The sequence below is a fragment of the Ipomoea nil genome, unplaced genomic scaffold (assembly GCF_001879475.1).
Source record: "Ipomoea nil cultivar Tokyo-kokei standard unplaced genomic scaffold, Asagao_1.1 scaffold3238, whole genome shotgun sequence".
NCBI classification, from domain to species: Eukaryota; Viridiplantae; Streptophyta; class Magnoliopsida; order Solanales; family Convolvulaceae; genus Ipomoea; species Ipomoea nil.
The window spans coordinates 1,043,596-1,055,596 of NW_017619666.1; the positions used below are offsets into that span (position 1 = coordinate 1,043,596).

Below are 12,001 nucleotides of genomic sequence, written 5' to 3' on the forward strand. Positions count from 1 at the left end.
GTTTCTCGGCATTAGGGGGAGATAATATACTACTCCGTAGTTTTTAATGGAATGCCAAGAAATTTCATAAGAATAAAAACATCTTCATTATTTAAATCCATGTACTAGCATTATTTAAATCCATGTACTAGCATTATTTAAATCCATGTACTAGTTAGATTGAACTGGAAGTTCAAAAGATAATCTATTTGCGATTTTAGCAAATAATCTGCCAAAAACATCTATTGATCATAATGATCATAAAAGAAGTGACTAGGTCCTATATCCTTGGACCAAACATATCTATCGATACTCCTTGACACTAGAAGTGTAGGAGATCTATCGGTGAAAGAGATATGGATCATAATACTAGATCTAGTAAAGAAATATTGTCACTCTTGAAATAGCTTGAACAATTATGTCCTGCAGACGTTCATCCAAATGACGAAAAACCTAGTAAAATTTATAGGTGCACCAAACAAACGTAATACTAGGGATGCGGAACGACCAGATCAAAATATCTTTGGGAAATGTCTAGAATCTGGTTGTTTTAGAAATTGCCATTACTTTTACAAATATGGGAGTTTTATAAAAAGGTTATAGTTGTCGACAACACAATTGCCATTACAAATTGCTCGTTATATGATAATCTGGATCCAGAGTTAGGCACCAGAAATGCCATGACTATTTAATATATAAAGGAGCAATTAAGGCATATATAGCTCGACTCGCTAAAATGAATAAATTCTATTTATAACAATACACCATTAAGCGTTAACCCTAAAGGTTACAAATGGGTGTGTGCATGAAAGAGAAGTAAGAATAACAAGGTGATAAGATATGAAGTGAATTTGTAGCCTATGGGTTCACGCAGAGACCCTTAATTGATTTTAATCAAATATACTCTCCCACGGTAAATGGCATTAAGTTCCGCTACATAATACAATTAGCAGAATAATAAATTTAGATATGCAGTTAAATTTATTTTGAGAAATCCTGGATGGATTCATAATTCTCGAAATAAGGATTTATTTAAGTATTATTATGTGTCATTATTTACTCTTTAAAGGGTTGCGAATGGAGTTAATATCCTCGTTGAAGGAATAATATGTACCATTGTGTGCTCGATAAAGGGTTGATAATGAACTTATTTATTATTTATTATCTCAGTCAAGATTGATGGTGTAAACATCAATGAAATATATAAAGAGCTTGATAATGTCAGTTCATGTTTAAAGACTGAGACTTTTGAAATAAAAAGTTTGTGAAAGCTATAAGTATTATCTCGACTTGAAGATCGAGCTTTTCTTTGAAGATTTTTTTATATATACACCAGTCAGCCTACATCTAAAAATACTTTTTCACGTGTCTATATGCATATAAGTGTCATGTTTTTATCAAACTAAAGGTTGCCTAATAATCTCTTGAAGCAGATAAGGAACCTTTTTGGACTCGAAGTCCCTTACTTCATTATCGTTGGAGCACCATTATAGAACCAGAAGTTCCATTATCGCAACATATTTGCGATGAAATTGCTAACAAAATTTAGTGCTCCCCCTAAAAATGAAGTACTTGAATAATGATTAACATATCCTCCGGTATCTTCGAGATACAAAGACATGACATTTATGTAAGAAACCATGATACGGTTTTAATAGGCTACTTGGGTACTGGCTGTTTTGTTTGATCCCCGCAATGCCAAGTCCAAACTGGTTATACAATGAATTTCCCTAAATGTTCAAAATGAGGACAATAACTCTTGTGTTGCACAAATGTTATATGAGCTCTAGAAGAGCCATAAGATTATTGTACACTACTCTAGTGACAATCCGGAAGATTTGTCCAATCCATCTCTTCAAATTTTGAAATATATGTAAAACTTGAAGATTGTTATCTTCAGGAGGAGACGGGAAGTAGATTTACTCGAATCAATCCGGAAGATTGAACATAAAATCCTGAAGATTAAGTCATAAAAGACTAACAATTGCGCACTATTTGCAACACAATGGGAAGAACATTTACTTGAATCAATCCGGAAGATTGAACGTAAAATCCTGAAGATTAAGTCATAAAAGACTAACAGTTGTGCACTATTTGCAACACAACGGGAAGTACATTTACTTGAATCAATCCGGAAGATTGAACGTAAAATCCTGAAGATTAAGTCATAAAAGACTAACAGTTGCGCACTATTTGCAACGCATAAATACATAAATATCATGTACTCTTTTCCTCACTAGTTTTCTCCCATTGGGTTTTCTAGTGTGGTTTTTAACGAGGCATCAGTATGATATAGTAATGACAATGAGGAAAAGTTGCAAAATAATTGCTTAAATGGACAAACCCCAAAATCCTGAAGATTATGCGGTTTGCGCCCTGACGGCTTATGGTTGTACTCTTTTTCCCTTAACTAAGTTTTTCCCACAGGGTTTTCTTAAGTTAAGGTTTTTAATGAGGCGACCAAATACAATATATGTTTTTACATATATCATGTACTCTTTTCTTCAACTAGGTTTTTCCCACGTGGTTTTCCTAGTGAAGTTTTTAATGAGGCATGAATATATTTTCTATTGTACTCTTTTCTTGTCTAGGTTTTTCCCACCGGATTTTCCTAACAAGTTTTTAACGAGGCAAGGTCGTGGCCAAATAATGTCCAAGGGGGAGTGTTATAAATGATATTAAGTGTGGACATATTGTAATGGTTATAACGTTTGTAACAGCCAGCATTATTACTGTTATTAATACTAGTATATTATATATATATATATATATATATATATATATATATATATATATTATATATATATATATATATATATATATATATATATATATATATATATATATATATATATATATATATATATATATATATATATATATATATATGTTGTATCCCTTAGAATGAAATAGATCAGCCTTCCCTCTCCATTCTCTATTCCTTCTTCTCCTTACTTATTATTTTATTCAACATTTGGATATTATTTCATCTTTTATAAATGAGTTGAATATTTTTTTCAGTTGTTTGATGGATTAAATTGAAGGTTCTATTTCCTTTTCTTTAATATATATAACTTTACTTCAAATTATTATAGATAATAAGTTTAGTGGGTTTAAACGGGTTTCGTGTCATATCATGTCGACACGACCCGAAACCTATTAACAAAACGTGTCTATCGTGTCAACCCGTTTACGAATCGTGTTCGTGTTCGTGTTAAGAATTTCAACCCATTAACCTTAACGTGTTGTGTCCGTGTTTATTCTTATCGTGTTTGTGTCGTTATAGTGTCGTTATCGTGTCATCCACCCGCCAGCCTCCTGCTGGAACATCACGCCATTCCGGCGGGTGGTCGGGTGGGGGTTCGTCCCACCACCGACTACCCGCTGGAACATCTCCTCTTGGCATTTTTCCTCATTCGGGAATTCATCAATTTTACCCAAGTTTAAGTCCAAACCCACCCAAAACACATATCAACAATAATAGGGACTTGAACACATAGAATGACTCAATGAACAACATTATGGGACCCTAAACACAAGCTATAAACATGCTTAAACACAAGGTCATGCATATAATTGCCCCAAGATTATCAAGAACGTCAAGACCATTAAGAAACCATGAAACGAACCCTAAATACCAGCTCTAAATACGTATAGACACGAGAACATGTACCCAATTACCCCAAGATTACCAAGAACATCAAGAACATCAAGAGATCACAATATAAGCCCTACATACAAGCTCTAACAAGGCATATCACAAGATAACGCATTCATCATTCAAGGACTCCAATAAATCATAACATAGCAAGAAAAATAGGTTTTGTAAGACATGGGTTACCTTTTTGCTTAATTAGACTTCTCACAACTCCTAAGATCTTTCCTCAAGGTCTTCTTTCAAAAGATCTCTCATAGGCTTGGTGATGGGAAATTCTCTGACTAGGTTTTGGGAGGGAATTTTCGAGTGAGAGGGCGGAAAGGGTTCTACATGCTTTCTAGTCCCCTTTAAATATGTGTAGGATTCCTAATGAAAATATGAATAGGATTGGGCCCTTCTTCTTTATTCTGACAGGCTTAAAGGTTTTAATATAGACAAGGGTCCACGGTCCACCATGGACCATATCAATTAATTAAGGGATTTTGGCCCAAATTAAATCCTTTTACCCACACTTAACGAAAATCATTAAGATAATCATAGAGAAACTTATGAATTAATTAAATAATTAATTCGGATCCAAAGGGTAAATTGCGGGGTGTTACAGGAACAATATGGCCCATGGATGTTAGTTACCCGCAAGGAAAGTAGAAGGTCGAGAAGGAATTACCAACGGGGAGGACAACTCCATTCGAATGAGAATAACATAATCCGAGAAACAAATGGTTTGACCAACATGCATATGCATGAAACATCCTTCCGCTTCGCTATGTTGGAAAACATGATGGACAATGGGCAGCACCTGGATATGCCAGAACAGCAGTCGGACGTTGATCAACCAGAGCTACGTGTCTCAACCTACAAAGGGAGGAGTAGAGTGGAGCCCCCTCCCCCCTCCCCTCCCAAGACAGATGAAAGACAAACCAACAGAGAGGGAAGCACCTAGAACAACTACATGTCCTCCCCAGCACGACCATATTACCCGGTACAAGGAAACTCTAGAGGCAGGGGCTATAGAAGTGGCCTTTCGAGAAACGTAGCGGTCTTAGCACACTATGGTACGTGGATCAGGTAGAGGGCATGTAATAACTAGAACAGTGATTCAACACAATGAACCCCCCTTAGGGCCACCACTGTTGGACGAGCTCGACGTCCCCAATCATAAAGACCCACCAGACAATGGGACTAACTAATTCCGTTGCAATTCGTCTTACCCCAATCATGCCATGGAAGTGGATGGCAAGAAGTTTATGATCAACCTCATTTGGAACTGTCAAAGTGCGGCATGACTATGTAGTCTAAGTAGGAGATTGATTGCACATTTATGTTTATATATATTTTATGCTCACCCCTCACATGTGCGGGTCGATTATTTTTTAATGGGCTCCAAGCAACACGTGGACCGTAGTCTCTTTTTAGATTCGAACACATGACCTTTGACATGGCTCTAATACCAAATTGAAGCATGTGCTCCATCTCAACTAAAAATCTAAGCTGATAGTTGGATTGCACATTTATGTTTATATATATTTATTATGCTCAACATCTTAGATCACTCACCCCAATTTCCAGAATGTGGCACAGAATTGGGATTTGAATAAGGATATAGAAATTAATAAAAATACGCTAGCCAAGATGCTGGATCAATGGAATAGAACTTCTTTTGGAAACATATTCCACAGGAAGGAACGTGTACGGGAAAGAATTGAAGGAATCTATTGATTATGTGCCTTAGTAAGTCAGTTAGTTACTAGTCAGTTAACAGACCAAGTCTTTAGGAGATATTATCTCTTTATGGCTTAATAATAGGATCTTTCAATAAATCAGAATTTTATGTGTTTTTGGTACACTTTTTGTTCTATATAAAGAGCCATGCTGCTTAGGGATGGTAATTTCAATCTGCCCCGTGGATATCCACCCGAATACACCCCGCACGGGTCGGGTTTTTTTGGGTGGTGGTGGGTGGTGGGTCGAAAAAAAAAAAAAAAAAAACGCGGTGGGTCGGGTTGGATTCGGGTTCTATGTACAAAATCCGCCTAGAATCCCACCCAACCCACCATGTGTGTGTCTAAATATATATAATATTAAAATAAATACTAGTATGTAGTTATTTATAAAAAAAAAATTATAACTTCGTGTAACTTTTTATTATTTGTATCTAAACTACTAAGTTTATTTTTAAAAATCAACAATTTAGTATATATTTCTATTATTTTATGTTTTAGTATGGCTAATGAATTTTATTATTTTATTATTATAAGTAATTTATATATTATTTTTTGAAAAAAAAATAATAAGATAGTAAGTGGTGGATACCCGTAGTGGGCACCCGCACCCGGTGGAGGTGGGGTGGGTTTTGAAAAAGTTCCCCCGATGCGGGTTGGGGGTGGGGGTGGGTGGAGAAAATATAAGGCGGGTCGAGTGATGAATGTAGTCCTCCCCGACCCACACCCGACCCATTGTCATCTCTAATGGTGCTGTGAATAAAATGCAAGAAGTTAGCATTTTCTCTTACAACTTTCTGTTTTATATCCTGTATAATTTTATGCTACTTCACTTTAAAACAATAAATTGGTATCAGAGCTTATTCTTGAGGGACATGTGAGTTGAGTGAACCCAGACACAAACCTAAAACACTACACAAAAATCCATAAACACAATACCCTCTTCAAGAATGGATATCGAAAACAATTTCTCCCAAATTTCACCACCAATCTTTGATGGTGAAAATTACCAAGCATGGGCTGTTAAAATGATAGTCAACTTGGAAACATAAGATCTTTGGCAAGCAGTAGACAAAGACTATGAGGTCAATCCACTGCCTGCAAATCCTACGATGGCTCAGATGAAGATACAGAAAGAAAAGACATTGAGGAAGTCCAAAGCAAAGGCATGTATGTTCTCTTCTGGTGTTGGTCCCGAAGAGTGAGGGAACGAATCTAGAAGGGGGGGTGAATAGATTCGTTTGATTTTTCAAAATTTACGATGAATCGCTAAGTTCGATAGCTTAACAACTCGTTAAGAGTTTAAATGCACAGCAGACAAGTTTTCCCCTTTTTGTTTATATTTCTTTACACAAGTTCTTGCTTAGAAAGCTAATCGAGAATGCAATGAGAGATGTAATGAAGATATGAATGCAGTGCGGAAAGTAGAGAGAGAGAGAGAGAGAGAGAGAGAGAGAGAGAATTTTTATAGTGGTTCGACTGTTAACAAATCCTAATCCACTCTTCTTCACAACTTGTGAAGGTTTGCACTAATCACCAGGGTTGCAAAAATCCCGCCTAGGCACCGAGTAATCGGCGCCTAGGCGCTAGGCGCCCCTAGGCCGTGGCGATTTCCCCCCTAGGCTCCCGCCTAGGAGACCGGCCGCCTAGGCGCCCGCCTAGCGTCTAATTCGGCCGCCTAGCGCCTAACTCGGCCGATTACGCCGAGTTAACTCGTCACTTTCTGTCGAGTTAGCCGAGTTAACCCAGCCGACTCGACCCTGCTAATTTTTTTCATTTATATGATATATATATATATATATATATATATATATATATATATATATATATATGTGTGTGTGTGTGTGTGTGTGTGTGTGTGTGTGTGTGTGTGTGTGTGTGTGTGTGTGTGTGTGTGTGTGTGTGTGTGTGTGTGTGTGTGTGTGTGATATGACATATATGCACCTACACATGTGCACTGTTTTTCAGTTTTTCAGTTAGCCGCCTAGGCCGCTTAGGCCCCGCCTAGGCCGTCTAGGCGCTAGGCGATACTCTACCGCCCGACTAGCGCCTAGCGCCTATTGCAACCATGCTAATCACTCCTTAGTACAAAACCACTACAAGATTGTTCCTTGACACAGAACTGGATACAGTCTCAAGATCTAGGTTTTTCGACTATCTCCAGTTTACTCCGCATCTATCTACTTATCCAAGTAGAGGAAAGATGATGTAAAGATTTTCTTTTTCCTCCAACTGAGAAGCTTGGCGTGAACTGGATTGAGATGTTGTTGCAGCTCAAGCTTCTTCTAAATCAGGATTGAGAATATAGAACTTCTTCTCTCTAGCACTAGAGGAACTTGTAACTAGATAATTTTCAGACTTGTTGTTGTGTATATTCTCATCCTAGAGAGAGTAAGCTATTTATAGGGGTGAATTTTGTTTCGTTGGAGAGGAAGACAAAATTTCAAACACACTATTATCCAATGGGTAGAGACCTTAGGATAAAAAGTGTATGTGGGTGTCAGTACTATTTAGCAGTTGGTCCATGAAGTGTGCTGATCAATTATGTCAGTACTATAATTGACATCGCAAATTTCATCATTTTAATAACAGGTTGTGTTCAATCTTCGTTTCTAAACTATACTAACATTGAAAATTTCGTCCCTAATGTTTGTTAGTAGAGGAATGACCAACATCAATTACGAAGTATATCTTAGGGACAAAAAGTGAGAATGACCAACAATTAGAGACGAATTCTACTATTACCCTATAACTTAGTAATAAAAAATATAATTTTCCTTAAAGTAATATTTGACAATCTTAACAATCGCACTCATATAATTATATAATACCTAGACTTTATGGCTCTTTGGAGTTCTGTATGCAAGACTATTTTTAACATTTGGTATGGCGTATGTTATGCGTATTGAAATATATAACACGCCTCCACTGGAGCTTGAACTCACAACCTTGCAAATAAAAGTCCAACCTGGATACCATTAGACCACATAGTCCTGATATGTATTTATATATATTATATACATTTTGTATATATTTTTGAAATGACTATATATATTTTTGTATAAGAGATGTATATTATTCTGGTATTTTCGTATATACATTTCATTAAAAATAATAATTTACCTTCTGGATTTTGGTTGTTGCTTGAATTCTCTGTTTTTTACCTTGTCGAGGTGTGATACAACTGTCCCACGGTTTTATGGAATGTTCTTATTCGAATAAAGAATACGACTGTCCCACAGTTTAGTCTTCCATACAGAGCTTGTAAGGGTCTCATCTGTAAACTAAGATTGAAGCTAGAGTTGTAACTAAATTCAGCCCAGCTCAATAGTGATGCCCATGTCTTCGGCCTATCCATGGCAAAAGCTCAGAGATACTGCTCACGTCTTCTATTCACCACTTTCGACTAACCATCCGTTTGGGGGTAATATGTCGAACTATGCTTAAAGTGTTCCACTTAATTCAAATATCTTTGTCCAGAATGTACTCATAAAAATCTGGTCCCGATCAAACACAATACTGGTTGGAAATCCATGGTGTTCAATAACAATGTCCACAAACAATTGAGCTGTCTTCATGGCCGTAAAATGAGTGGGAAGGGTTCCAAAGTATGCATATTTAGTGAGTTTATCAACAATGAATCTGTGAGAAGGCGGCAGGCCGACAATAAAATCCATTGTTAACTCATCCCAAACTCGATCTAGAACTAGCAAAAGTTGTAGCAATCCCATTGGTGGCTGGGTTGTGTATTTGATTTGTTGGCAGTTGAGGCAAGATGTGACATAGGATTCAACGTCTTGATGCATTTTTGGCTAATAAAACATCCCCGCTAGTCGTACCAATGTATGTTTAGCCCCTGAGTGTCTTGAAAATTTTGACGCATGAAACTCTTACAGTAAGACATATTTGAGAGAAGAATGAGGGCTAATACTAATAGTGATGTCGATAGAACAACATCCCATTGCTTCGGGAAAAATCAGATGAGAGTACCCTCTCGCCCATACGACAATGTAACTCCTTCATGTCAACCAGTTGCGAGTTTTTTTGTTGTAGGATCTCCCAAAATTCTGGGATAGGGCGACTAGCAATTTGTGTTGGGAAAATCCCACTTCCTGTGACAATGAGAATCACAACAACAACACGGTGCACATATACGAAATAATACACAATAGCCCAAAACTAAATATCAACACATGGGACACACGATTTACGTGAAAAATCTCAAACCGGGAAAAAACCATGGGACAACCAACAACAAAGTTTTCACTATAACAAAATCTCGGGTACAAAGTTTCAGACTATCACACGAGTCATACATCCATAAATCATCAAGTACATCAACTCTATGCCAGACATTCTATCACATTCACAAGCTAAAAGGAATAATATCCCGTACTCAAAATATTCAACTACCACGAACAAGATAAAATGAATACAAATAGTATGAGAATACCCAAAAGATGCATGGAATAAATAAAATCGACCTTCAAAATATTTGATGAAGATTGCACCCAAGAGCTTGGTAAACCCACTGCAAAATAATCTTATATAGCTCTGAGATGACAACATGATTAGTTAACACCATGCCTCTTGCAAGAATCCCTATACCTGGCTAGTAAGGTAGAGATGTAAAGAAACATAGTTGTTAGTCTCTTGAGAAGGGAAAAAATGAGCAGAACCAAAGATAGAGGGAAAAAAGAAAAGAATGGGATAATATTGTGGGCGCAGATTGAAATGGATTTCCCTTCTTTGGCAAATTATACTGTGGACCGCGGTCCATAATGTATTGTGGTCCAGGCATCAAATATGCACTGCATTTTCATTTCAACACAACTACAGTATCATTTTGATATAACTACAGTTTCGCTTGACAATATACACTCGAATATGTGAAATTGTTATTCAGTTTCATTTTGTATACAATGCAGTTTCATTTCAACACAACTACAGTTTCATTTCAATTCAATTACAGTTTCATTTGATAATATAATAAAAATAATATGTGAGACAGTGAGTGTCAGTTCTTTTGTTTTACAATCCCAATGCATATAATAAATGGGCTTGGTCCAAAAGTAGGCTAGCCACATAGGAGGGAAGTCCAACCCAGCAAATCTCCCCCTCCCGACTATGTGAAAGACATCGCCATCCCGGCGATAGAGCAACAAACCTCAAACTTCCCTCTTGGCAACGCTTTGGTCATCATGTCTAACCCATTATCATCAGCATGAATCTTTTAAAGTTCAAGCATCTTGCACTTCAAGATATCTCTTATCCAATGATATCGTGTGTCAATATGTTTTGACCTATAATGAGATGTGGAGTTCTTTGCAAGATGAACTGCAATCTGACTATCATAGTAGAGCACATACCTATCTTAAACAAACCCTAGCTCCTGAACAAACTTCTTCATCCATAGCATTTCTTGACTGGCCTCAACAGATGCTATGAACTCAGCTTCACTGGTTGACAAAGCAACACACTTTTGCAACCTTGATTACCATAAAGATGCTCCCCTACATAGGTAATCAGATAACCTAAGGTAGATTTCATGGTGTCAATATCTCCGGCCATATCTGAATCAGTGTACCAGATAAGAATAGGTTTCTGTTACCGAAAAACATAAACTCAGACTTGAAGTACCCCGAAGACTTTTCAGAATCCACTTCACAACATCACAATGTTCTCTCCCTAGATTTGAGAAAAATTTGCTAACAACACTCACTCCATGAGCAATATCTGGTCTCGTGCATACCATGGCATACATCAAACTACTAACAGCTGAAGAATAAGGAACTCGTTGCATTTCTTCCTTCTCTTTCTCACTAGAAGCACATTGCTTCTTGCTCAACTTGAAATGCATGTAAAGAGATGCATCTCAAACACTTTCTCTATATATTTCTCTTGAGATAACCACAGCTTCTTGTTCTGCCTGTCACAAATGATTTTCATCCCAAGAATTTGTTTTGTTAGTCCCATGTCCTTCATAGAAAAAGACTTACTCAACTCTTGTTTCAACTTTTGAATTCTTGAAGCATAACGATCAACAATCAACTTATCATCAACATAAAGCAACAACATAACAAAGTCATCATCAGAGTATCTGTTTATAAAAACATAGTGGTCTGAAGAAGTCTTCTTGTATCCATGCTTGCTCATAACAGAAGTAAACTTTTATACCACTGCATCGGTGCTTGCTTCAAACCATACAAACTCTTCTTCAATCAGCAGACATAATCCTTCTTCCCTTTAACTTTGAAACACTGAGGTTATTCCATATATATATATCATCATCTAAATCACCATGGAGAAAAGTTATTTTCACATCCATATGCTCAATTTCTAAATCCAAACAGGCTGCTAGACCCAACACAACTCTGATGGATGAAAATTTCACAACAGGAGAAGAAAATCTCATCAAAGTCAATACATTTCATGCAGTCCCATTGAGGTCGTTTCCACTTGGGGAGACACGAATGTTGCGTGAATCATGCAAATTTCAAGAGTTGGATCTCGATCTTGCTATAGCTAATAAGTAGCACGCTCAAACTTGTATGTCAAGCTCTCGATGAAAACACCAATGATGAATTTAATTAAACAGAGTAGTCCAAATTAACAAATACAATAATTAAAGGATATATAAGTG

The 12,001-nt window shown here is 36.9% G+C and overlaps 1 long non-coding RNA gene across 1 annotated transcript; it reads right to left on the reverse strand.

The window, feature by feature from the left end:
- Positions 1-210: 210 nt before the first annotated feature.
- LOC109169014 lies at positions 211-9,884 on the reverse strand. The gene is made up of 3 exons (XR_002052159.1): positions 9,723-9,884; positions 8,300-8,306; positions 211-221 (listed from the first exon to the last, which is right to left on the reverse strand). It is a non-coding gene; the product is annotated as an uncharacterized LOC109169014 (long non-coding RNA).
- Between the last annotated feature and the right edge of the window lie 2,117 nt (positions 9,885-12,001).